Consider the following 12,524-nt stretch of genomic DNA (forward strand, 5'->3'; position numbering starts at 1 on the left):
ATCTAAGATCTTTATCTAACAATCTACTATATCAATTCATATTTTATTTATACGACATTTTAAAGAAATACTTTTAATAAATTTATTTCCAATGGAAATGGGGAAACGTTTATAGTAAGTGATGTTTCATTCCTAATTAATTTCTTAAAAGGCTCTTAAGATCTCCCTTTACATTCTGTTTTTTTTCTTATTAGTAGGTTTTGTTTTATTTTTTATTTTTTTTATCCTTCATAATTAATATATCTTATTGTAATCCTCCATAATTACAACATTTATGACTATTATAAATATTTGTGTTTTCCTATAACATTCTATTGCAAACATTTTCTATAATTTTAAAAAATTAGAAATTGGAGAGGGCTCTATATCCTTTTAAGCCGATTGGGTTAACCAATGGACTTGGATACTAATCAAATCGCTAACTTAACCCCTTGAGGGCTGAGTTCACCTCCAAGGCCCAATTCACATTACCCACCAAGAAGATAAGTGCTTGAGAACCCATTATAGAAAGGAAGTTACCGGGTTGAATATTAGTATTGTTTGAGTATGGATAAACGCTCCATCTCAAACATTTGAATTTCGAATAATATATAAATCTGCTATCACATAATAACATATGCCTCACGCCCTCTATATAAACAGAGAACCCATATATGTTATGATCTATTTGATTGATTCGTATTAAAAAGGCTCCCAAACTGTGATATCTGACTTTAATTAGTTTGGTGGTTTTCGGTGGAAGGGACAGCCGTGTCAAACAATATCCATTGGACTTGGATACTAATCAAATCGCTAACTTAACCCCTTGAGGGCTGAGTTCACCTCCAAGGCCCAATTCACATTACCCACCAAGAAGATAAGTGCTTGAGAACCCATTAGAGAAAGAAAGTTACCGGGTTGAAGATAAGTATCGTTTGAGTATGGATAAACGCTCCATCTCAAACATTTGAATTTCGAATAATATATAAATCTGCTATCACATAATAACATATGCCTCACGCCCTCTATATAAACAGAGAACCCATATATGTTATGATCTATTTGATTGATTCGTATTAAAAAGGCTTCCAAATTGTGATATCTGACTTTAATTAGTTTGGTGGTTTTCAGTGGAAGGGACAGCCGTGTCAAACAATATCCATTGGGTTTTAATTAATTTGCAGGTAGAGACAAATGAAGAAGAAGTTGGTGAAGAAAGTGAAATCGGGATAAAATTGAAGGAGTGGGAGGGGTGACATATCAGTTTTCCCGCCCTGTCAAAACCCAATTGCAGAAATTTTGAACGTCGCAACAAGATTTTATTTTACGGCAAATGTTTTCGTCTCAATAGGACTTAAAAGAGCAGCAAAAGTACAGTCCAAGAAGTTGATGTTAGAATTCCAAAACTAGTCAAAAGTCGTTGCAATTAACAGATTTTTGCGGTAATTTTACATTCAGCAGATGCAAAATCGCTGCAAAAAATCTTATTTCTTGTAGATATATATATTGGGTCCGGCTATTATGCCACCCCGAACATACCGCTGGGCTTTTTTTTTTTTTTTCTATTTTTCATTTCATATTTTTTAATCACTTTCTTAATTATTAAGTAAAAAAAATACACCAATACACTTAAAATCATTTTCTTAATCACTAAATAAAAAAAATATATATTTTTTTGCTCAACGGTCAACCTGGGCGGTCAACCCCAGGCGGCACAGGGAATTTTTCCTGTATATGATACATTGGCTTCATAAAAGGGACTCTCGAAGGAGGGTTATACATGCATATATTGTAGTTATTCCTAATGCAATATATTACATTTTCTATTTTGAAGTACAAAATGTAAAACTCTGATCAATAATCTGAGGGTGCAAAATGTATCTATCGTTTTGAAGTTTTGAAAATCATGCGAAGTTTGGGTGTACGTAGGCCTTCCACTAATCTAAACTTGAGCCCAACAACTACAAAGTGTGTGTTAATAATATTAATGCATTCTGATCATTTTTCTTAAAAATTCTATTGCAAGGTTATTTTGCAGTAAAAAAGACAACGGATCCAAAATTTAAAAAAACGGCTAGGAATTCCAACGGTCTGAAATTTTGTCGAAAACTCCGAACTTTTCAAATTAAGGGCTATTTGAGTACTCTGCCTTTCCTCGACGTCTCTCATATGTGTTTCATCTTCTTCACCCACACAGAGAGAGAGAGAGATTGGTTCGTGTACGAAGCTTTTCTTTACGCGACTCAGAGACCAATTATTTTTCCCCTGTTTTCTTTCTTCTTGGTAATTGATTTCAGGTACCCATCTGGTACTCCTCCGCTCTTTTTTTCTGCTTTCTTCTGATTCTTTTCCCGGATCTCGATCTTTCTTCCTTGTCATACGTTTCTTTTCTTGATTTCTTTGGTAGCGGAGAAAAGGGGGGAATGGCTGTTTTAGTTGTATTCAATGGTACGTCTTTTTCTTTTGCACACCAATGTAATGCAGCAGTGCCATTTCTAATTTTCCTCTCTCTCTCTCTCTCTGTCTCTCTCTCTCTCTGCGCTTAGGATCTTTACTTCTATTTCATTGGCTTTCAGAAAAGTTATTTAGTGTGACATATAGTTCTTGATTCACGTTGCTGCATCTATACTAATTATGCTAGACATCGTCTACGAAAAGGTCAAATTCTTTCTCTGCCATGTTTTTTTCGTATTGGCATGATTTGAGTAAAAATCTGTCAAATTTCATGTTTAATTCTGGTACATACGGGTTTTCTTTCTTATAATAATTAAAAGTTCAAAGTACTTATCGAAGGAAAAAGAAAAAAAAATGAGTAGACATATCTGATGGCATTCTGGGTGTCGCTCCAAGCTGTTCGCCATTAGGGGTCTTTTGCATTTTCACGTGAAGAACACGTTATATGAACAGTCAATTGTGGCGTTTACAAAATTATCCCATAATATCCTTCTTTCAGATTAGAGCATAGTTGAACCATGAAAGAGATCCACACCTTTCTTACTGATTGAAAAATTCCATGTTTCTCGGTACAACACTTGAGTCTTGAATGAAGGCAGGTTCTTTTGATTTAGAGACGTTGACCGAAGCAATATTCGTGTTGGTATAGGAATCTTATTTTGTTGTCAGAATGTTGGATTTTTTAAATCGCCAGCCAATATAATTTTGCATGCTTGCAGAAAAGAGTGTCAAGAACTGGAGAATTATGCTATGTACAAGGTTGAGGAGAACACAGAGGCGGTTAACAACTGCCTGAAGATTTCAGAGGACAACAGGGAAGATGCTAGAAGGACCCTTGAGAAGTTGCATCATCAGGGTGAGCAAATCACTAGGACCCACATGATGAATGCCGATATTGAAAAGGATTTGAGTCAGGTAAGCTTATTTATATTCTTGGTCATGAGAACTTCATTCTTAAGTGCGAAATCCAGGAATGGTTTGTTCTGTGGTGGTTAATGTAATCGAACCTTTTTGATATCCTGCCCTGTTGTGAAAAACGATGACAATGAATTGAAAAATAACACTGAATGAGAAAACGATCACACACGCAATCACACACGACACAAGATGTACGTGGTTCGGCAAATTGCCTACGTCCACGGGAGCTGCAGAGGATTTTTATTATTGAGGAATCACACTACAAGATGGGTCACAACACTGTTCATCCACAGTGTTTTCGTAGCTGCTCTGTTACAGACTTAAGAGGCAAAAATCATATTTATAGTTCAAACGGCGGAATCCCTAAATCGTATGTTCGCTCGAGCGGCGTGTCGAGCGCGCGTCGAGCGAACTTCCCTTCCGCATCCCGCTCGAGCCCACTGTCGAGCTGACGTCGAGCGTTCGACTCTGCCTGATTTCGCTCGAGCGGCCAATGCCTCCGCTCGAGCGAACTCCTCCTGCTCGAGCTCACTGTCGAGCCAACATCGAGCGTTCGACTCTGCCTGACTTCGCTCGAGCGGCCAATGCCTCCGCTCGAGCGGTGTGGACCAGACTCCACAGCACTCAACAATTCTCCCACTTGGAGACTGGTACACTCGCTGTATCTCCGTCTTCCTCAAACATGATATCCTCCACCTCTGCAACTCACTGCTCCTGTCTTCATTCTAGAAGACCAACTGAAGTTGCGCACAACTTCAGTTTCTCAAGCGTAACACCCTTTGTCAACATATCAGCAGGGTTCTTGCTTCCACATATCTTTTCAAGTAACAACTGTCCGTCATCTAACAATGACCGTATGAAGTGATACCTGATCTGAATGTGTTTGGTCCTGGAATGGAATGCTGGATTCTTGGCAAGGAATATGGCACTCTGACTATCACTGTAGAGAGTGCCTTTCTGATTCTTCTTACCCAATTCTTCCAAGAAGCCTTGTAGCCATACCATCTCCTTTGCAGCCTCTGACACTGCAATATACTCAGCTTCTGTTGTAGACAAAGAAACTGTTTTCTGTAAAGAACCCCATGACATTGCAGTACCACCAAGTGTATAAACAAAGCCCGTGGTACTCTTTCTGCTGTCAATATCTCCAGCTAAATCAGCATCAACATAGCCCTGCACCTCCAAGCTCTCTCCAGAGAAACATAAACAGGTTTCTGAGGAACCCTTTAGGTACCTCAAAATCCACTTCACTGCTTCCCAATGTTGCTTTCCTGGGTTACTCATGTATCTACTCACAACTCCCACTGCATGGGCAATATCCGGTCTTGTACAAACCATAGCATACATAAGTGAACCAATGGCTGAGGCATAAGGAACCTTACTCATGTAATCTCGTTCCTCCTCTGACTCTGGTGACTGATTCTTGTTGAGTCTGAAGTGACTTCCCAAGGGTGTGCCAACTGGTTTGGCCTTGTCCATGTTGAACCTGCTGAGTACCTTTTTCACATACTCAGCCTGTGAGAGTCTCAACGTACCTCTGACTCTGTCTCTGACAATTCTCATGCCAAGGATTTGCTTTGCAGCTCCCAAATCCTTCATTGCAAAGTGCTCTGACATCTGCTTCTTCAGATTATTGATCTCATCAATACTAGCCCCTGCAATAATCATGTCATCCACATACAACAACAAAATAATATAAGAATTGCCAAAATGCCTGACATAGCAACAGTGATCTGCCTGACATCTAATATACCCTGCACTGTGCATAAAGTTGTCAAATTTCTTGTACCACTGTCTAGGAGCTTGTTTCAGGCCATACAAGCTCTTCTTCAGTCTGCAAACTGAACCTTCCTTTCCCTGTACCACAAACCCCTCAGGCTGGTGCATGTAGATGTCTTCTTCAAGGTCTCCATGAAGAAAAGCTGTTTTCACATCTAACTGCTCAAGAAATAGATCTTCAGTGGCAACCATAGCCAGTACCATCCTGATAGTTGTGATCTTTACCACAGGAGAAAAGATCTCAGAGTAGTCAATACCCTACTTCTGCTGAAAGCCTTTTACAACAAGTCTAGCCTTGTACCTCTTACTGCCATCATGCTCAGTTTTCACCCGGTACACCCACTTGTTGTGTAATGCCTTCTTCCCTGATGGAAGTTCTGTCAACTCCCATGTCTGATTCCCTAGCAAGGAATCCATCTCGTCTTTCATGGCCAGCTCCCACTTGCTAGAATTCTCATCTTGCAAGGTTTCTTCATAACTCTGCGGTTCTCCACCATCTGTCAACAGAATGTAATTCAAAGTAGGTGAGAAGCGCTGTGGGGGACGTATAGTCCTAACTGACCTGCGAACTGCAACTGTAGGAGTAGACGGTTCTGAAACTGCCTACAGAATAATAGGAATGGGTGTACTGGACCCACTCTCCCCGTCACTCTCATCTCTACACTGCACTGTGACCTCTGGCAGGTCATCCAATCCTACAAACTCGGACTCCTGAGGAGCTACTGCAGGAACTGTACTCGACTTATCCTTGTACATCATTTTCTCATTGAAAATTACATTCCTGCTTCTTATGATTTTCCGACCCTGATCATCCCAAAAACGATAGCCAAATGCCTCGTCTCCATAGCCAATGAAATAGCATTTCTTTGACTTAGCCTCAAGCTTATTGCGAGCATCAGAATCAACAAGCACATAAGAAAGACAACCAAAGGTTTTAAGGTGAGAAAACTTAACCTCTTTCCTGCTCCAAACCTCCTCAGGCAATCCACAATCCAGTGGAACTGATGGCCCTCTGTTTATCAAATAAACGGCAGTGCTGACTGCATCTGCCCAGAAAGTGGGTGGTAGTCCAGCGTGCAACCTCATGCTTCTAGCACGCTCATTAATGGTCCTGTTCATACGCTCAGCAACTCCATTTTGCTGTGGTGTCCCAGGAATGGTCTTCTCCATTCTGATACCCTGAGCTGCACAGTACTCCTTGAACCCGCCATCAACATACTCACCACCATTGTCAGACCTCAAACACTTCAGTTTCAAGCCTGTCTCTGTCTCAACCATGGCTTTCCAAATTTTGAAAACATCAAATACTTCAGATTTATGTTTCAAAAAATAAATCCATACCTTTCTACTATGGTCATCAATGAACGTAACATAGTAGCGAGAACCTCCAAGAGATGCAACTGGAGAAGGACCCCACACATCTGTGTGCACAAGATCAAGTCTTCCTGTCTTTGGCGTCCTGCCACTTTTCAAGAAGCTGACCTTCTTTTGCTTCCCCATAACACAACTCTCACACATACCGAGATCAACTGTCTTCAGTCCTGGTAGCTTGCCTCTAGACAGAAGTTCCGTCATACCCTTCTGACTCATATGGCCAAGCCTACAATGCCACAAATCTGCTGTGCTCTCTGCAACGGTAGTAGCAATAGTGTCAATTAAACCAGTAGTCATATAAAGTGTACCAGTTTTCTTACCCCGAGCTAGTACCAATGCCCCTTTTGTGACCTTCCAGGTGCTATCTGAGAACACCACTGAATGACCACACTCATCAAGCTGCCCAACAGAAATGAGGTTCTTCTTCAACTCAGGAATGTGCCTGACCTTTTGCAAGGTCCATTTGTTCTTGCCAGGGAGTGCAATGTCAATGTCTCCCATCCCCACTACGTTCAAAGCCTCACCATCAGCCAAATATACCTTCCCAAAATCACCTGCAACATAATTCCTCATTAGTTCCCGGTGGGAAGATGTATGGAAGGAAGCCCCTGAATCCAGTATCCAGTCATCAACTAGACTATGAACTGCAAGCAATAGTGCATCCTGTACTTCTTCAGTTACCACATTAGCACTATCATTCTCCGTCTTCTTGGGGTTTTTGCAGTTTTTCTTTATGTGACCAGCTTTGCCACAATTCTAGCAAGTTGCCTGCTGACCAGGCCTCGACTTGCTCTTGCCCCTATACTTTGATTTTGATCTTCCTCTGTTTGAATTCCTGTCATGTGATCTCCCTCGAGATTCAACATTCAGGGCTGAACTCAAACCCGAGGTCTCGCCTGAATCTTTCCTGCGCACCTCCTCAGCCAAAATCAAATCACGAATATCATCATACTTCAGTTTATTTTTACCAGCAGAATTACTAACAGCCATTCTCATGGCTTCCCAACTATTTGGCAATGAAGCCAATAGTATCAGTGCACGTATCTCATCATCAAATTCAATTTCAACAGACGACAATTGATTTGTGATAGTATTAAAATCATTCAGATGTTGTGCAACAGACGTACTATCTGCCATTTTCAAATTGAATAACTTTTTCATCAGATGTACCTTGTTATTCGCTGACGGCTTTTCATACATACCTGACAAAGCCGCCATGAGATCCGCCGTCGTCTTCTCCTTGATGAGGTTGTGTGCAACGGATCTCGACAGGGTTAATCGAATAACCCCCAGAACCTGTCGATCCAACAGATTCCAACTAGCATCATCCATCTTTTCCGGTTGCTGCCCCAATAGTGGAAGATGAAGTTTCTTCCCATAGAGGTAGTCCTCTATCTGCATCCTCCAGTATCCAAAATCCGTGCCATCAAACTTCTCGATCCCCAATACCTTCAATTCATCTCCAGCCATTGTTTCTCCTCAGACCCGAACCTTGGCTCTTGATACCAATTGTTGTGAAAAAGGATGACAATGAATTGAAAAATAACACCGAATGAGAAAACGATCACACACGCAATCACACACGACACAAGATGTACATGGTTCGGCAAATTGCCTATGTCCACGGGAGCTGCAGAGGATTTTTATTATTGAGGAATCACACTACAAGATGGGTCACAACACTGTTCATCCACAGTGTTTTCGTAGCTGCTCTGTTACAGACTTAAGAGGCAAAAATCATATTTATAGTTCAAACGGCGGAATCCCTAAATCGTATGTTCGCTCGAGCGGCGTGTCGAGCGAACTTCCCTTCCGCATCCCGCTCGAGCCCACTGTCGAGCTGACGTCGAGCGTTCGACTCTGCCTGATTTCGCTCGAGCGGCCAATGCCTCCGCTCGAGCGAACTCCTCCTGCTCGAGCTCACTGTCGAGCCAACATCGAGCGTTCGACTCTGCCTGACTTCGCTCGAGCGGCCAATGCCTCCGCTCGAGCGGTGTGGACCAGACTCCACAGCACTCAACATGCCCATCTTTAATTTGACTTCGAATATCTAGGGTTGATTCTGCCTTCTTGAAGATGGTAGAAATTTATAATTTGAAGTACAGCACTTGAGAACCTTTTGCAATTCATTTCTCGGGGAAAAAGAACGTACGAAGCTGGTTTCATAGTAATTTGCCCGACCTAAATTTAGGGTCGCATATGATTTCAAAGAACGTGGGTGTGAGGTTGTGCATGCGTAGCTGGCTGTGTGGTTGTATGCGTCTGCAAGGGACGGGCGTGTGTTTGGTTGTGGGTGCGCGTGGGTGTGGGTGTGAGTGCGCGTGGGTGTGCATGGGTTTCGGTTTGGGTGTGTGCGTGCATGCGTTTGGTTGTGTATGCGAGGGTGGGTGTCTGGCTGTGTGCTTATGCGAGCGAGCGTGCGTGTGTGCTTTTGGTTGTGGGTGCGTGCGGGTGTGCGTATGACTATGGGTGTGCATGCATGTGCTCTGTGTGTCTGTGTGTGTGGGTGGGTAAGTGTGCGTACTTGTTTGGGTGTGTGAGTAATTGTGTGCTTATTTGTAGTACTCGATTGTAACTGTATGTAGGAAGAACTAAAATTGGACATCTACAAGCTCAAGAAATACAAAGGTACGACTTTTCAGGGGTGCTTTCTCATTTTCTCTCTCTATTTATCTTTATGAGTATTATTTATTCGCTTGAGCTCTTTCTTGGAGGAACTGTAATTAGTTGTCACCAGGCTTCTTTATAGGTGTTTTTTTAATATATATGCACACTTTGCAAGGCAATTTTTTTGTTTGTTTTTTGCATTACAAACAATTTCTATGACAAGCAACATATTTTTACTATAGCAGTTGCTTCCAACGTTACGAAGGTTTCAATAAGGTATAATTCATTTATAAATTATTTACTTTCGAAATTATATTCTTTTTCAATATAACATACTTTCAGCTTCAATAACTGTTTATTTACTAGGAAATATTTATATTTATATTATTAGCCTAAAAAATATAACTTTTCCCATCTTTTCCCATTCTCCACCACCACCATTGTCGTCATCATCTTCTTCTCCAACTCCTTCATTTGCCTCTTCTCTTCCTGTAATGACCCGCTTTTGAGTGTATTTGCACTGAAGTGTTGTTTTTATTTTAATTAATATGTTAGTTTAGTTATTTTAATTTATTGCGTTTTAAAATTGGTTTTTATTTGTTTGATGTGTTTTATTTCTTTTAGTTGTTTACGGTTTTTAATCTCGTTTCAGCGGATTTGTTTTGTTTTCCCAGAGTGAGGACTGTACCTCATCTCTTTCCTACATTTCTTTTTTTTTTTTCCTTTTTCCTTTTTCCTTTTTCTCTTTTCTTTTTTTCTTCTTCTTTCTTTTTCTTTTTCTTTTTTCTTCTTCTTCTCCTTCCTTCCGTGCGTCCCGCGCGATTCTCTCTCTCTACCCCTTTCTCCGTCCGTTTCTCTCTCTGCCCAGAACCACCGCCGCCGGCCGCCGTGCGGCACACCGCCCATACATACCATTCGAACCCCCTCCCTTCGGCGCACCTCACCACCAATTTCCAGCCCCATCCGGCCAGCCGTTTGGCTGGAAAACCCCTTCAAAGCCCCACGGTTTTTGGCTCGATCCGCCGCCGTCGCTCCACCTCCGGCCACCATTTCTTCACCACTTCATCAACGGTCCCTTGCCGTCCTAACCCACCTATTTTCGGCCTCCAACAACCACCGGAACAGCTCCCACGAGCTAGCTTTCCTTTTTGGGAAATTCGGCCTCTCTCCGGCGTTTTAGCCGCCACCCACGGCCAACCACCACTTCCAATAGCTTCACAATCATCCCTAGATCATTCTCTATCAATCCCAAGTCCTGGTTTGTCCCCGTTCAAAAGTGGGTATTTCACAACCTACGGCCACAGTGATTTTTCACTGTAACGTTGCTTTTTCTCCGCCGTTTGCAACGCCGGGTGTTTTCTAAAATTACCGTATAGCGCTGTAAGTATTTTTCAAACCCTATTTTCAGATTTAAATATATATTGCTCATTCAATTTATTCTATCTGCTGGTTAGTTGATTCTGGACTGAGTCTGAGGAGTTCGGGGGTCGGATGGATGGAGGACGGAGTTGCTTATTTTATTGATTTATGTTGATAGATTATTTTTGTGCAGGTGGTATCAGAGCGGTTTGGCTCTGGGTAAAACCACATGTCCTGTAGGTAGTACCAGGATGCTTTTAAAGTTGTGTTTTAAAATTATGTTAAGTACAGTTGTTTTATTTGTTCTACTTGTTTGTTTGTTTTATGTATTTAAGTTATGTTTTTGCAAGTTTGTTTCTTTTGTTTTGTGTGATGTGGTGTTGGTCTTTGGTTCTATTTTTGTTGGTTGTTGGTTTTATTTGTTTTGTTTTCTGAAAGGGGGTCAAAGGTTGTGGTGTCAGGAAATGGGAAGGCCAAAGAAATCTACTCAGGAGCCACGGAACAATACATCAAGAGATGACTCCATAGCCCAAACCATACGGCAGATGACGGAGTTTATGCAGCAAAGTTATAGGCCACAACAGATAGGGCCTTGGCCACAACCAGGGGGACCTTGGCCACAACAAAGGGGTCCCTGGCCGCCACAAGGAGGGCCTTGTCCGCAACAAGAAGGATTTTGGCCGCAACCAGGAGGTCCTTTGCCATATCAGGGAGGGCCTTGGCCTTACCCGGGAGGATCTAGCAGCATGGTGCAAGCCGGATGCACCTATGAGCGCTTTATAGCGCATGGGACTCCACACTTCACTGGAGAAGAGGATCCGCTTCGAGCTGGAAAATGGATCAAGGACCTAGAGAGAACTTTTGAGGTGTGCGGATGCACCGAGGCGCAACAACTACTCTACGCCAGCTATCTCTTGCAAGGCACTGCTTCTGATTGGTGGGATACCAAGAGGGTGATGCTGGAATCAGAATTGGGATCTTTCGCTGCGGTGACTTGGCAACGCTTCAAGAAGGAGTTTAATGACCGTTTCTTTCCCGCTTCGGTAAGGAAGCAAAAGGCGAGAGAGTTCTCAGATTTGGTCCAAGGGGGCGCGACAGTGGAACAGTACGCCCGGAGATTCATAGAACTTGGGCGATTTGCTCCTCACCTTATCGCCACAGAGGAGATGCGAGCTGATCGTTTTCAGGAAGGACTAAAAAAGAAATGTAGGAAAGAGATGAGGTCCAGTCCTCACTCAGGGAAAACAAAACAAATCCGCCGAAACGAGATTAAAAACCATAAATAACTAAAAGAAATAAAACACAACATCAAACAAATAAAAACCAATTTTAAAACGCAATAAATTAAAATAACTAAACTAACATATTAATTAAAATAAAAACAACACTTCAGTGAAAATACACTCAAAAGTGGGTCATCACATCCTCCCCCCTTAAAAACAAATTTCGTCCTCGAAATTTGCAAGATCAACCACCAATTTAAAGAAGCCACATAAAAACACATAAACCAACTGTGACCAAAATTAAGATACATACCTTCATTACTCAAACAAGTATGGGTACTGCTCCCTCATATCCGCTACTCACTCCCAAGAGAAGTCTTGTGCTAACGGATCTCCCCAAGCCACCTTAACCAAAGGTATCGTCTTGGACCTCAACTGTTGCTCCTTCCAATCCATGATCTGCGACGGAACAACTTCATAGGTGAGATCCGGTTGCAACTGAATACCCTTTGGGTCGACGAAGCGTGGCTCTTGTTGACCAAAGCTCTTCTTCAGGGATGATACGTGGAAGACATCATGAATATTCCCAAAATATCCTGGCAAAACAACTCTATAGGCGACGGACCCTACTTTCTCTAGAATCTGAAAAGGGCAGACATACCTCGGATCTAGCTTCCTCTTCTTACCAAAACGCTTAACACCTCTCATGGGAGAGACTTTAAGCTAAACCCAATCACCAACTTCAAAAGATAACTCTCTCCTCCTGGTATCAGCGTAACTTTTCTGGCGACTCTGAGCTGCCGCCATTTTATCTCTGATGATCCGGACTTG

This window comes from Carya illinoinensis, chromosome 6, assembly GCF_018687715.1.
Source record: "Carya illinoinensis cultivar Pawnee chromosome 6, C.illinoinensisPawnee_v1, whole genome shotgun sequence".
In the NCBI taxonomy this organism is placed as follows: Eukaryota; Viridiplantae; Streptophyta; class Magnoliopsida; order Fagales; family Juglandaceae; genus Carya; species Carya illinoinensis.